Genomic DNA, 16,580 nt, shown 5'->3' with positions numbered 1-16,580 from the left:
CCCCCCCCCCAGTGATGGATAACATGTTAGGAAACTGTGTAGTTTTGCACGTACAGCCCTCCCAGCTTAAACCAATCAGTTCAAACTTATCCACCTCTTGAACTAACCAATCACCCTTACCCAACTTATTCCGACCAATGAATGTACTAATCAATGCTATGAATTGTTGTTTGATTTTCCCATGGTATGGAATGATTTGCTGTGTGATGCTTAGAGTATCCCCCAAAACCTATAAAATCTCACTGAACAAAGGACCGGGGACTCACCCTTGGAACTGCTGCATCAGAAATGGATGTGAGTCCAGGCTCAAGCTTGCAATAAAGACTCTTGTGTGCTTGCATCAGATTCAGCTCCTGGTAGACTTTCGGGGTTCCCTAAATCGGGTTTTACACCATTATAGCTATACATTTTACCAGGCCAAAAGATTATCACTTTACTTCTTTTTTGTTGTTTTTGGTACCAGGGATTGAACCTAGGGCATTTAACCACTGAGCCACATACTCAGTCCTTTTTTATATTATATTTTGAGACGAAGTCTCACCAATTTGCTCAGGGCCTTGCCAAGTTGATGAAGCTAGATTTAAAATTGTGATCCTCCTGCCTCAGCCTCCCAAGCTGCTGAAATTACAGGCATTGCCACTGAGCCCAGCATTGCCTTAGTTTTTGTCCTATCTGATATAGCAATATGCTACTGTTTTAAAGTCCTTTTACTGTGTTAGAAAATTAATCTATCTACTTATATATGTTTTAATTAGTGACTAAATTATTATTTAAAAGTATTCTTTAAAATTTAAATTGATACTAAAAGGAAGATTTTGTCTTCATGTGTAATTTTTAAAAATAAAAATTTAGATAAATTTAGGGTGTACCTTGACTATTTTTTCCACTTTAAGATTAAGATGTCAGAATTATTAAAAATATTTTATACATTAAAACAATACATTAAAATTAATCACTTTTTTAATAATGCTTGCCTGTGTCACTGTGATCAATGCCCATACCTGGTACTGGTAATCCATCTGGGAATACAAGTAAATTGGTTAAAAACTATTGTATTTAAGAGGGCTCAAGAAGACAAAAACACATCATGATGCTTAAATTATTTGTCCTAAGAGCTTATTTTCTCTACGCTACCTTTTGTGTTAAAACAAAAACTAACAGCCACTTAACAACCTAAATCCTTGGCAAATTAAATCTATCTGTTGCAATTCATTTCAATTCATACTACACAAGGCTGCAAAGGAATGCCACATTTCACTGACTACTCCATGACATTAAATCGCTTAGAACAAGTGAGACTAAGAAATTGTGTGGGGAATTCCTCTCATTGTCTTGGGAAGAATCAAATCCTTATTATAAATTGGAGCTAATAGTGGTCACAATGTAGTGTAGATCAAAATGGTTAGGACTGTGTTATATGACTCTTGAGTATAATATATTTTTATACATTGAGTCTGCAGTCTTAATATTTTATGAATACTTTATTTTATAAGTTGTAAGTTATGAGTTTTCAAAATCTGTGAAAAGACCTTAGAGGAACATAATATTGAATGCTTCTTCATGAAAAATTGCATATTTGTGAATCCATCAACATAAAAAGTAAGCAGAAAACTGTGAAAAAAATCTTAAGGTAGGCAGTTGGGAATGTGAGTAATTGTCTTATGACTTTTATTTATTAATTGGCTTTCCTGGGGAAAGTTGTTTTTTTTTGGGGGGGGGGGTTAGTTTTCCCACCCATCAGTTAAGATGCTTGAATTAGAAAACCTCTAATCACCTCTAAGATCTGAACTTCTGTATTCTACTGTATTAGGTATATTATCACATATTCATGGATAATTTTTGTTACCCATTTAGTTCTAGGCTATTAAAACTTTTCTGTCTCAGAAGTTGTACCTCTAAGACATTCTATGTAGTAAAATTCTATATTAGTATACACTAACTTTATTTATAGTATCTTATATGATTTGTATTTGCACATTTATCTTTGTTCCATATTAAAGGTAAGGTACTATTTATTATTTTTCTTGGTGACTCCTCTCCTTCTGAATCACACCTATCCCAAGGACCTACCAGTGCTACATGTACATGGAAGATATAGCAAATGTTTAGCAACGGGGCATTGGTTAACAGTAGGGACCTAGATTTTCTGCTCATATCATATTTAAGTATTATTGTACCTCCGAAAACTACTGCATTTTCCTCTTTACTTACTGAAATATCTGAACTCTATAGTTCTTCAGAAATTTCCTGGAAATCCTACTCTTGATTAAACTTATTCCTAATCTTGTATTTATTAATGATATTACCTCCTAGCTTAAGATTTATTGTCTACTATTTCAACTCATAAATTCTCACTTTTCTCTTGGTCCAGATTTCCTTATTTCTGTCACTCATCTTTAACAGAATGTTTGAAACTAAAAATGCTCTTTAAGTATTTTTCCTTAGATATAGGGAATTGCTTAGCACCTTGCTTTTGCTGAGGCTGGCTTTAAACTCATGATCCTCCTGCCTCAGCCTCCAGAGCTGTAGGGAAAATTAAAAATTAAAATCTTGTACTTAGGGAATTGCCTATTCCTTCATATCACTGTATGGAACTTTCATGAACATTGATCACTCTTCATTTTAATTGCATGTTGCTTTTCCTGCTCCCCACTAATGGATGAGATTCCGAAGACAGAGGCTTTTGTCTTTTATCTCCATTTAACCATACTCAGCTTCACATTGTCAGAAAAATCCTATAGAGCACACATGATCAAAGTGAACAGCTTGGTGTCAAGGGCCTGTGTGAAAAAACGAGAATTCTTAAATCATGGTTGATGTCTTGGACAAAATCACAATGTATTTATGATTACATCTGAGATACAAATTACATAGCAATAGGGAAATCACAGAGTAACTCCTAGATCTTATCATTGAAGAAATTAAATTCTTTCTGCTAAGAAAAATCTAAATATTAACCCCAAAAAGGTGATAGATATCTGAGAGAAAACGTGAAAGAGAATTAATTAATTGTGCCTATGACACTATTCCCACCAATCTCACACTATTTCAGAGTGTTTAAGACTGTCAAATTTAATGTAAACAGAAAATAAACACAATATATTAGTGTGAGTCAAAGTAACAACATAGAAGCCCATAGGTAGAAGCTTAGAAAGAAACAAATCAAAAGAATGGTATTCCTCTGAGTGACTATTGATATAGATATAAATTATAATCTCTTTTAAATTTGTGAAGTGTTAATTAAAATTCTGCCCTATGCAGCTTTACATATTGCATGTGTGTAAACATTAGTTCTAACACATTTTACTGCTCCTCATTTATTATCTTCAAAATCAAATGTGAATTTTTACATGCTGAATAAACTATTCAACAGGCATATTGGATATTCCTATGAATATGCTTTTCCGGAGATAATTCCCTTTGGGAATTATAAAATACATATTTTTTTTCACTAAGTATAACATATCCTAATTTATGTTTTTTTTTAATTGTAACCTATATTGTCAAGATATTAAAGAAAACTTTCTAATCACAAATTTGAAGTTTTTAATACATTTGATATTAATGAAGTTAATATATTTGGCTTCTCAAAACCAATTTCAACAATAATTCACCTATTTCTATATTCTGTAAAATAATATCCAATTTATTTCTCTAAATGATCTAAATGATTGCTTTTAATTGAAAGAGATATATAGCAAATTTCTTAGTATCATAAAAATAATCATGTATTTATAAGGAGTATTACACCAGGAAAAAGCCTGAAACATCAGTATTATAACTTAATTTATTGTTATTTTGCTCCTGGCGATTGAACCCAGGGATGTTTTGACACTGAGTTACATCCCCAGACCTTTTTATTTGTTTGTTTTAGAACAGGGTCTAGCTAAATTGCTGAGGTTGACTCAAACTTGCTATTCTCCTACCTCAGCCTCCTGAATTGCTGGGATCACAGTCTTGCACCACTACACAAATAATATTTTATTTTAAAAATAAAATTATGCTTTTAAGGCTGGACTTATAAATATTTTGTCAGAATATCATAAGGATTTCAAGAAATCTTAATTTTTCCAAACATTTCAACATTCTAACATCCAGTTCTTAGGGCCATTCTCTAAAATCAAGACTTTCACATTAATTTAACCACCTGAAGTTGTACATTTCAAGTGAATAAAAGTACTAAATGATAGATAAATAATAAAATTGCTTACCAGCAAGATTAATATTATGTGCAACATTTATTGAAAAATGTACTATGTCAGCACTGTGCCAAATACATTGCAATCAATTTGTTCCTCAAGTTTTTTCATTGTTATATTTACAGGCAAATGAACCAGGTCAAGAAAGTTGTATGTCTCATATGACAATACAGAATCAAATTTAAAAGCATAGTTTTATGTCTTCGGGTCTGTGGTGCATAAATTATTTACGTCAACTCCACCTGACTCTGTTAGTCCATATTGTAATATAGGTCATTTATAATAAGGTGAAAGAGACATGGGGATTCCTGTGTGTGCGTGTATGTGTGTACAGAAAATGAATCAACAATATTTACAACACTATAAAGTACTATTTTCAGAAGAAATTATGGAATAATGAGAATTTATAAACCACATGAGAGTCTACACATATTCATACATATGAACAGTTAATTGTTAGTGAAATTGTTTGGCTGATGAAAAATCCATATGAAATCATTTTTTTCTTAATTTCTTGAAATGCTTACAGGGTATGTTACAGGTTCTGTATATTGTCTAAAATTCAGTTTTATCTTTGTTCCAAATTCTGTTATGTATTATGAAAAAAAAAACAGGATTTTTCTCCTAGTTCACTATATAGATGACACAGATTGAATTAATCTCCTCTGAGATCATTTTATCTAACCTGAATGTGACAGATAAAGAAACAAGCCTAGAGTCTCTAACACTGGCAAGAAAATATAAATGAAAGCATGATTCTTAAGAATTAGAAGAGCAGAATTTCATTCTAATTTAGGACTACTTTTGTGCATTTAAGTGACGTTTTATATATGATAACAATGTGTTTCCCAACAAAATATCTTTAAAAATGTCCAGGAACCATACAAAGTTGTAGCTTTCAATATTTTGAACTGTCATCCACCTATGGGGTGGCAGAGCAGAGGTTCTGAGTCAAGGGAATAATCTGGGCTAAAATTGTCAGCCTGCAAATCAAAGCAATCTTCCCAGAATGTCCTTTATGCATGGGCATTGAAGACTAGGAGTAGTTCATTGCATTTTAGCTGTAGCAACTCAGTGGGTAAACAAGCATAGATAATTTTCTCATGAAACAAATTATGATAAGACATTTTTTTCTTAAAAAAAAGTCAGATAATTGATTATTAGATGGCTATCAAATTGAAGCAAAGTGTTTTTTTGTGGAAACTATTTTAATTGAATATCCTAAAAGCCTGATGAAATCTCCCTGAAATAAAATATGCTTCTTGTGTCCAAGTTCTGTATGGTAAGAACATGATCTCTGGAATCAAATGAAAGAAAATTAAATACTGACTCCATTATGCATTTTTTGTTTGACCCAAGGAAAGCTGATTACTCTGTCTGTGCTTTATTTTCTTTTTGTGAAATGGGGGGAATTATTGTTCCTAGCCCACTGTATTGGAGGGAAGACTGGTCCACTAAATACATGCAGAGGGCTTACAGCTGTGCCTATAACATACTAATTATCTATTACATTAAATTATATTAACTAATAATAACAGCAACAGTATGTCCAACATAATCATTGGCAGCTCATGCACTCATAAAAAACATTTCTTTTCAGCATGTTTCTTTTTTGTTTCCTGAAAATGTTTTAATAACATAGTTTAAGGTACAAAACTTTTTGCATTCAGATATGCTTTGGTTAAAAATTTAGTTGGTTTTTGTTGTTGTTGTTGTTGTTCTTTGACAGGTGACTTATATTATAATGTAGATCACAGCAATTACATACTGTTACATGCTCACATCTCCAAAATGTAACCTAGAACCCTAAATCTCTGGATTTCTCTACTGGAGTTGTCTTGCAGACAATATTAAACTGGAATCCTTTCATGCTAGTTTGTGTGTCTTTCCCTGAAAATAGGCCTTTTAGCCTTACTACAGGTATTTCTTATAATGATGATATCATATAGTTGTCATATAAGAAAGAAAAAAAGCTAAAGGAAAATCTGTGTTCCTTAGAAACAGTACAACTTAAATGTTTTGGTTTCAGGAACTTTATATGTTCTGAAACATCACTGATGATATCCCTCAAATTTTGCTTATTTGAGTTTTATTTGAATATTTCCTGAATTAGAAATTAAAACAAGGAAATTTAAAACATTTAACTTATTCACAAACATAAGTTACTTACATTTTAACAAAAATAACTTACTTTTATAAAATAATCATTTATTCAATGCAAAAAATTATAAAAATGTGGCATAATTTTTGCAAATTTCTTTAATTTGTGATTTCTGGAAAGGCATTTGATTGTATATTACATCTCCCATAACATACTTATTTGGTTAAAACATATAAAGAAGTGGCTGGGGTTGTGGCTCAGTAGTAGAGCATTTGCCTAGCATGTGTGAGGCACTGGGTTTAATACTCAGCACTACATATAAATAAATAAAATAAAGGTCCATTGACAACTAAAAATGTATTTAATAATATACATATAAATAAACTATGACCTAATATAAATATGATTTTGGAAATGGAAAGAGAATTTAAAAGCCTTTTTAATAATTATTAACATTCTTCTTTAATACTATATTAACCACAAAAATGGTAGTTCCTTAAATATGAGATGCCACCCAAATTCCTAAATCACATTACTACACTGTATTCTGTGACAGTGATCTAATATTATGTCTTTCCTTTTAGATATGTTTTATTCAAGGAGAATATATTTAGAAATATGTTGAAAAATACTTGTAGATGCTTTTCAATCTACAATTTTTAAAAAACAAAAATCAGTCATCTTAATATCCAATGGCTTATACTAAAAAATTCTAGTATTGGGAAGATGTCAATCTCACATTGGAGGGTACTATTTTTTCAAATTTTTAGTATTTTAATTCCTTGAAGTTGCTGGATCCTTCATTAATCTTGATAAATATCTACCAAATACTCACATGAAAATAACCATAATCTGCCAGTGTTCCTGCAAAAAAACATGAATACGGTGGCAGTTCTATTCTAACCTTTAATAATCACAAAAATGCTTTCTGTTGAGACAGTAGATTGAAGTGGAGTATGTAGCAGAAGTCTCTTTTTTTTTTGTACTTCCCATTTGTTTCACAAAGTATATTTAAAAAGGGTATGCATTAAAAAAATTGAGATTTCTAAAAATGAATGTGTTTGCTATGTAATAAAAGCATTCTCATGTGGAAATTGCCTTTCTTTTCTTCACATTCCTTCTCCGTATTATTGTTGGTATATGCTGGTGAAGAATACAGTGACTGCTAGTTACGTTTTTGGGTTCACTACTTTGATTCATATGAAAACACAGGTAATTTTACCCATTGTTGCTTTTGCATCATCAATGAAAATATCAACTCACTGTAGACAGGAAATTATGTTTTGATATTATTATAAATATAATTTTAACTACAAAGACCCCTGAAAGTGTCTTGAGAACCCCTGGGTTTGGAGGAGCACATTTAGTGAACTATATTTACAGAGCAAGTTTTGAGTAGATTGCATGATTTCTGATACAATTACTTTTAAAAATGGTATTTCAGAATCCCTATAGACAACTTATAAAATGTTGCTAGAGAACATCCAAATAAAAATAAGAAAGTGAGTTTGTTGCAGATTAATTGTTTTATGAAAGGGCACAGAGAGACTAAATATAAAACCAATATTTGTGTCTTCTAGGGAAGTCCAGGTCTCCTCTCATGTATGGAGTACTCTTAATGTAAGCTTGAAAAATAGTATTTATTAAGGCCCTGGTACTTTCTGAATTAATTCAAACTTCTGACATATAAAAATCATTGATACAAATATTTTATTGTCAAATTACGTAGTGTAGAAATTTTTAGGAATTACAAATTCATAATATATCTCAGACAACAATACAAAGAAAATATGAGATAACTAAGTGAAAACTACATAATTTCTTTTAAATAAAATATTATAACCTACACAAAATGCATTTCTAGATGGCATGTTTTGGCATATAGGCATAATAAGTGATAAGATGAAATTTGATTTTTTATTGTCAAAAATGTTGCATATTATTAATAATTTATAGATATCTATGAAAATACAATGCAGTCTTCTATTTAGACTTGTAAAAATATAGGAGAAATGAGTTTATCTAAATTAAAAAATAGTGATTTATTAAGATATAAACATTGTCAAGGATTACTAATTACCAAAGTTTATAATTTTAAGTTGTACAGTGTGTTTGCAAGCATAACAATTAAAAAGTCATACATCAAATATTATTTTCAAAAAGCCTTTTATGTTTATCCTTCGAGAAATTAATCAAGTCCTTATTGACATTAAAAAGTTTTGAGAATGGAAAGGTTTGCACAGGAAAGCATGTGTATATAATCTATTTGTGTGTGTGTGTGTGTGTGTATATATATATATATATATATATATATATATATATATATATATATATATATATGTATGTGCATGCATATATGTATATAATTTGTTTATGGCCAAATGACCTGCATGGTGTCAAGATTAGTGGCCTTCAAATTTGAAGAATATTGGCCCAAAATTTGGTCTAAAATTTATATATTTTAGGATTAATTGAAATATACTTCACTTCATTTTTAACGTGAGACTTTTTTGAACACATGTCTTTGAATGCTATATGGTCTTTATTTTCATGGTCCTCTATGCCTAGCAAAGGTCCTCTCACATAGTGTATGCTTAATAAATGCCAGTCAAATTGAATTTTTAAATGTATATTTAGAATTTCCCATTTTCCTGGTGGAATAATATTCATATGACCTATGAAGGATAGAGAGTAAGATGAAGAATGGATCATTTAGATTTCATTTTCCAGAGCACATGGCCTTTTTAATATGCCAACATAATGGATACACTGGTGCAGGGAAGCTGGGGGATTTTTTCTCCTGGGCCTGTTCCATATTTATCATCTATGTTGTCACTGGGTACACAAGGTCTATGCACTTTGTAAGAGGATTTCTGCCTAGAGAGCTATATTTTATTTTTCTGCTAAGATGATCAGTATAAAAATGACAGTGTTTGCAGCCAGAGTTTAAAAGTAGTTCCTGAAACTAGATCATGTTTTTCTCAGTCTTAATAGAGTCAACATGAAGCCGATTGTTTAATGCTTATTCTAGTTGTATAGAGATGAAAGCCCTGAAGATTCACTTGTTTTAAAATTAATAAACTGAGCAAAGGGAAGGGCAGTTTGCTGTCTACATGAGTCAAAAAGATGCATGCATGAACTACTGCCCAATCTACAATTATATTTATACAGCATAATAAAGTGGTGTCACTGTGTTTGCTTCCAGAGACTTTGTCAATTAAGTTAATTGTAAACATCACTGTGAAATGACTTGATATCAGAACGCAGGATATTGCAAATGCACTGTCAATCTTGTTATCACTCAAAAAATATTGCCACTGAATATTGTAAATGTCCACTTACTCATTCACGTATTAGGGGTTCAAACTAGAGGTTAATTTTTAGATGTTCCTAAATATTTAAATAATAAAACTGCAACCTTTTCACATGTCCACCAAGATAAGTTGATCAACTATGAAATAAACAAAAACAAATGAAGAGAAAATACTGACTTGATTGGACTTAAATTGAATGATATTAACCTCCACTGACTATTATATATATGAAGAGAGAGGCTCAGAGTCTGAGGGGAAGTTTTATTTGTTAAGTTTTGAATTGTCTAATTCAATTTCATGCAAAAAATTCATTTGTTTCATGGTATTTTTATGTTAAAGAGATGCTTAGAGAAAACAAGATATGAAATTATAATAGATTAGAAGGTAAAATTGGAAGATCAAATATTGAAGGCTATTTCTAATTTCCTTTGACAATGAAATAACTAAGGTCTAAGCTTTAGATATTTATCATATATAATTTTAAAAATACATGTTTGTAGAAACTTAAAAGCCTCACTAAATAAAGAAAGACAGAATTATCTCCAAAAATTGTGTCGGAAGTGTAGACCTTATGATGTGTTACTAAATCAATCAGTATTATTATACATATATTGCAATTGAGTTTTTTATGGAGAACATGAGACGGCTTTATTTGATAAGATACTAGAGATTAACTTTGTTTGGTGTAAAAATTTCTCTTAGTGGCAAGATGTTTCATTTTATCCTAAGTACAAAGTGTAATGATATTTCTTGGTTTTGATTGAGTTTCTACTTTTAGAGATGTCTAAATTTTAATATTTTACTTATTACAATGAATATTTGTTTTTTAGTATATTCTCTGCTATAGTGATTTCCCTTAAAAGTTGAAATTGTCAGCATTTCTCTGTTTTGATGATAACAAAAACAAATCTATGATTACTGAGTGCTTGTTATGTGCCAAAAAATACAGCAGATGATATATACATATATATATCATACAGATATATATATATATCATACAGATATATATATATCATACAGATATATATATATCATACATATATATCAAATATATGTGTATGATACATACATATTATATATATATAAAATGTATTATTATTATATATATATATATATATATATATATATATATATATATATATATATATATCTTTGATAATCCTCATAATGACCTAAATACCATGTCCAAGGTTATAGAGTCAAAGATCAGTAAGTGAAAAAACTGGAATTCAAGGCCAGGTCCTAATTCCAAAGCCCACGTTCATAATCATCAAGCATAAAGCCTCTGTTAGTGTGAATTATTCAGACCAACATATATGCAAGATTCTCTACATTTATTTGGAGTTTGATTTGGGAATAAAGTTGGTTGTAATCAAGATAGACCCACAGTGCATACTTACATATGCTGTGCTTTCATTAAATTTTGTTTACATTGCTTTTTTTTTTTAGATTAACAATTGCTGTTTGATAAAAGTCTGCTAATCCTGTACCCCTTCAGTGTTTCTCAAAATATAATCTGTTGTCAATATGGATGAAGAGTTTTTAAGAAAGAATGTATCAGTGAAATATTTATTAAAAGATGAACAAGTCTTGTGATCTCCAATCTAATATTTAAGCACATACAGTGTTTAAAAATAGTTAAATAGGGATCTGGTACAGATTTAGACATTACTCAATTTGCTTTCTCGGTTAAAAGGTTAAGCAATTTTCATTCTAAATTAAGGCAATAAACAGCTTTTAGTGTATAGGACCTAATATATCCAAGTTAGGTCACTCAGGCCCTTTTCTTTATATAAGAGAAAAAAGTAAAGAATAATGAACTTGGATTATTGGAACTCTGTTTCAAACTATAATACCCTTCATTCAGCAAAATGTACTTAATATCTGTCAAGAACTGGGCACCATTCCAGAACCTGCAATTTAGAGTTATCTGTAGTCTCTCCTGTACTACATTTGCAGACCAGGAGTAGAGAAGGAGGCACACACCCAATGACAAAGACAATACATAAATAAAATCAACTCAGTGACATTAGATCATTTGTTGGAACCCATAAAGGAGAGTAATAGGGCTGGAGGTTTGTTAGCAAAAAATCTTCACGAGGAAGTAACATTCCAGTCAGAGACACATGACTAAAATAAACAACATGGATTTGACAAAAAAGAAAGGAAGGAAGGAAAGAGATGAATGAAAAAGGCCTACCATGCTGAACTGTAAATAAAGAATAGAAATTTATTTGAGGTAAAATCAGTGAGGCAGTTTGGCAAGAGACAGATGACATTAAGAAATTTAAATTTTCAATGAGGGGGAAAATATACAATTATATTGTGTCATATACCATCATAGAAATTAAAAACAATGTTTTTAATATGAACACTGTTCAAAGCAGGAATAACTAGGTAATATATTGTGTACATCATGAGAATATTCACATAAGTGATGTGCTAACTATGTAGAAAGAGACCAAGTTTTCTTTTATTGATGATGATCTGCTATAAACACGCATGAAAAGCTCATTGCACCTTATTACATCTACTATAGTAACAACTAGAGAATTGAGCATATACTTCATAATAATTTTATTAGACTCACTGATCATTATTATTGCTATTCACCAAATTCCAAAAGAATGTACACAAGTTAGGCATGGTGGTACCTGCCTATAATCTCTGTCACTCAGGAAGCTGAGGCAGGAGGATCACAAGTTTGAGGCCAGCTTCAACAAATTACCAAGGCCCTAAACAACTTGTGAGAACTTGTCTCAAAAGAGAGGTCTGGGGATGAAGCTCACTGGTTAAGCACTATAGGTTCAATACCCAGTACCAAAAATGGAAAGAACAAAAGAGAAAGAATGAAAGGATACATGAATGAACTTAAAAGTCCAGGTAGCCTATTTTTATAAAATAATTATGTGAGTCCTAAAAAATTAATAGACTAATTAATAAAAAAAGAAAAAATGTCTATCAAATTTGAGTAAAAGCAGTGAAATCTTAGCTTTTTCATAGCTTATGAAATGGGGCATGACATCACCTTGGGCTTATCTGTATAAGGATAATTCCTAGAATATTTTATGCTAGTACAGTGAATTATAAATATTTATTTATCAAACACTTCTTTTGTGAAGATTGTGATATCCCTTTGGCTTACCATCACAGAGGATACTATTGACATTTGATATAGACTCATGATTTGTCTCTTGTACCTGCAACCAATTGCAATTTATGAATTGAAAATAAATTTTATTCACCAAGAAAAATATGCCCACTTTCCAAATATATGTCATGTTATAAATGTAATATGCCTTCTAATTCTCAACTAAAATTAAGTTGTATAAAATAGTATATATAGAATAATTGAGTAAAAATATTCAATGTAGCTTTCTTTAATTCTATATTTTGATTTCTAACTTTTTATCAAATCAAACCCATGTCATATCACTTTTCTTCTGAAATATCTACAGTAAATCCTCATTGCAAATTAAAATGTAATTAAAAATGTAAATGTGGCCTGTATGGCTTCGCATTAACTGATTTCCATCCACCTCAGATTTATCTTATACTAACTCTCCACCTCCATTTGATAGTCTACACACATTGGTCAGCTTTCTCCCTTGAACATAACCATCTCATTTCTGTGTTCCTTTGAACATTGGTTATTTCTTCTTAATTTATCATGACTGATTATAATAATGATGTGGGTCTCATGTTAAATTTCACTCAGTTGTGTGGACTTAAACCTTTCTACATAAAGGAGCCACCAAACACCTTCCAAACAAATAACTTTAGTTTTATTTTTTCCAATGGTGATTGTCAAATTCATAGCACAAAAAAATTGTAATTATTTACTTGAGTGCAAAATTACATCTCACTCTATGAAAATTTTTGAACATCATAAGGATGGAAATGTCTTTTCATTTACCATTGTTATCATAAGAGATTGTAATAGTGCTTACACATGACATATTCTCGATAGATAGTGACTTTGGAGAAATAGACACAAATTGCAGTGTTTTAGATCCTGAATGAATAGCCTTTAATAATTGCTTGCATTAGAGATGATCTGAGAAGAGTCACCCAAATTCTTTATTGCATTTGTTATAGAAATGTTTTCATTGTCTTTTAAATGAATACTCTGGTATTTATAAAACTGAATCGGCATTACTTTTGTTTTACTTTTTATAAACAGTATTTTAAATATTTTTTCTCTCTCTTTTTGACTTTTAAAGGCATTAAACATGTGACACTACTCCAGGGATGTCCAGTGTCTTAGAGCACACATATCTATATACCATTCTCCTTTATCAATTCCTCCTTGTTTGAATTCCATTTGTCTAATTTAATGCCAAATTTATAAATATTACGTACTTAAAATATTATAAAGTCCTTATATATTTTAAAAAATAAAAAGCACTGTAGGAATAATTATTCTTTATATTGAATAAACATTTCAAAAATTTTAGAACTATAAAAGAATATTATTCAAGCTGACCCAAATAACATTTGCTGATTACCTTTTATCTGCTAAGTACTTTTCTGTTTCCGCATACCTTTTTGTTAATATTTTTCCCCAGAGAGACATAGTGTCCATTTTACTGACAAGAAAGTCAAGAAAAATATAGGTTAAGTAAAAGGCACCGACACAAATAACTCATGAATGATAAAAATTAGTCAAGTCCTTTGCTTAATATTCGATTTAGTTTTATTCAACTCTTTTCTAGAGCCATCAGTGGGATATCAACTTGTACTCTCTACTAAGGAACAATGACATCTGCAGGACATCTGTTCACTCTTCAAGGGTAAAAATACCGATATTATCAAGAATCACAATATCATGCACTAGTTCTGTTTGTCTTTTTCTTTAAAAGGAAGCAAATATTTACCATGACCTCTAGCATAAACTGAACGTAATTCTATTTGAAAATTCTTTTTCTAAGCCTAAATGTTTATTGTGGCGTTATGCATGAAGTGTGGATTATTTTGTTGTTGTTTTTGTTCAGTACTTATCACCAGACACCTGTCTCAAAGCCTGAGGGAGCATTAGCTCATGCAGACTCCATGAGCCATCTGCTACTGACATTCTCAGATGGCACTGGGTCGACTTCCCTGGGAGTTACATAGGAGTCGTCTATGACCCACTCCTCCAGGCCTAGCAGATAACATTGGTAAGTGCACAGGATTTCAGGCCACTTCTTAAAATGCAAATGAAAAATTTAGTGTGAAACTGATGATTGGCATATAATATACTTGAGGAGATAAAGTAACTTTAAAATTTTAACATGATATAAATTAGCTGTGGAATTTCTGTTACAGTGAAAACCAATAGTTCCTTTAGATAACAATTTCAGTTACCTTGATGAACTCAATGATGCATCAATCCAAGAACTGGTCACCTCAACTCTTGGAGAAGAAACTCTGTCTCATCTTAAATTAATGATGTAAATTCCAATGGTCTTGAAAAGTGGTAGGGTTATTCAGAGTAACCTGACATTAAGCTCCCTGTTTGCTATTGAAATTTCCTAAGTTTGTAGAATAATTCCCCAAATAGTTCATTTTGATCATAGAAACAACATCTTTAAAAAACGTGTTCCCAGTTAAATTAAAAAACCCAATTCTCTAAGTGTAAATCTGTGCTTTTAATTCTCAGTAAATGAAATTGATATTGTTTTTCCTGAAAATGGGTCTTCATTGATATCACTTGAACATACGTATTAAAATTTTACTATTAAATCTCAATGCCCTCAAGCAAATAGTCTGGCTGAAAGATGGTACAAACCCTAAAGATGCCCTGGAGAAGCTTGTTAAAGGATATCAATTAATATGAATTACCATATTTTTATTGCTCGATATGTCACTACTTACATAGTCCATACTAGGGAATTATTAATAGTACAGTGCCTCAGGACTTTTGTCTATATAGACTTAAAGAAGAGTCTTAAGATCTGAAAAAACATATCATAGATAGATATCATCAAAATTCACACTACAGAAAATACACTATTTCTAATTATTGTTCTTCACTGAGTTATAAGGTAGTATGTAAATTTGTTCTTTATTTGATATTAATTATTAATTATTAATTATTAATTTATTTGATATTTGATATTATTATGGGACAATGAACTAGTGTTATCTTGTTGATGGGACCAACTGCCATAGAGTCTCTAGCAGAGTGGAGAGAATTTGAAGTACCTCCCTTAAAATCAGCTAACATATGGGTATATCTTAAAGCATCTTGAAAACTTCCAATGGGGGAAAATGTATATTACTTCACTTATTGCTATGCAAAAAGTTAAAGAAATTCATCCTCATGATTCAAAATAAATCAGTATGCAAACATGGCTAGATCTAGCACCTTTCTGATTAAAATATTGTGTTAGCCAAGAAGCACAGAGCAACTATGTCTTCTTTTTTTTTTTTTATTTGTTAGAGTCCTTTATTGTAATGATACTTTTTTTTTTAATTTTGTATAATTTTTATTGTTTTACATTTGTTAAAGTATGCTGAAGGACATTGGATGTACTCTAACGTTCTGAATGTTCTACAATAGCTTGAAAACAATGGCTATTCTGGGGCTGTTGGATGGAGTACTCTATAAACACCAATTAGATCAAGTTGATAAATAGTGCCATTCTGATCATCTATATTCTTACTGATTTTCTACTGCCTTGATCCATCAGTTACTGACAAACAAATATTCAAGTCTTCAACTGTATTTAAGAATTTTTCTCCCTTCAGTCCTATCAGTTTTTAATCTTGTATATTTTATTTTATTTTATTTTATTTTTAATTTTTTTTTATTGGTTGTTCAAAACATTATAAAGCTCTTGACATATCATATTTCATACATTAGATTCAAGTTGGTTATGAACTCCCAATTTTACCCCAAATACAGATTGCAGAATCACATCGGTTACACATCCACATTTTTACATAATGCCCTATTAGTAACTGTTGTATTCTGCTACCTTT

Source organism: Marmota marmota, unplaced genomic scaffold (genome assembly GCF_001458135.2).
Source record: "Marmota marmota marmota unplaced genomic scaffold, marMar, whole genome shotgun sequence".
Lineage (NCBI taxonomy): Eukaryota > Metazoa > Chordata > Mammalia > Rodentia > Sciuridae > Marmota > Marmota marmota.
This window is presented reverse-complemented; position numbering follows the sequence as displayed.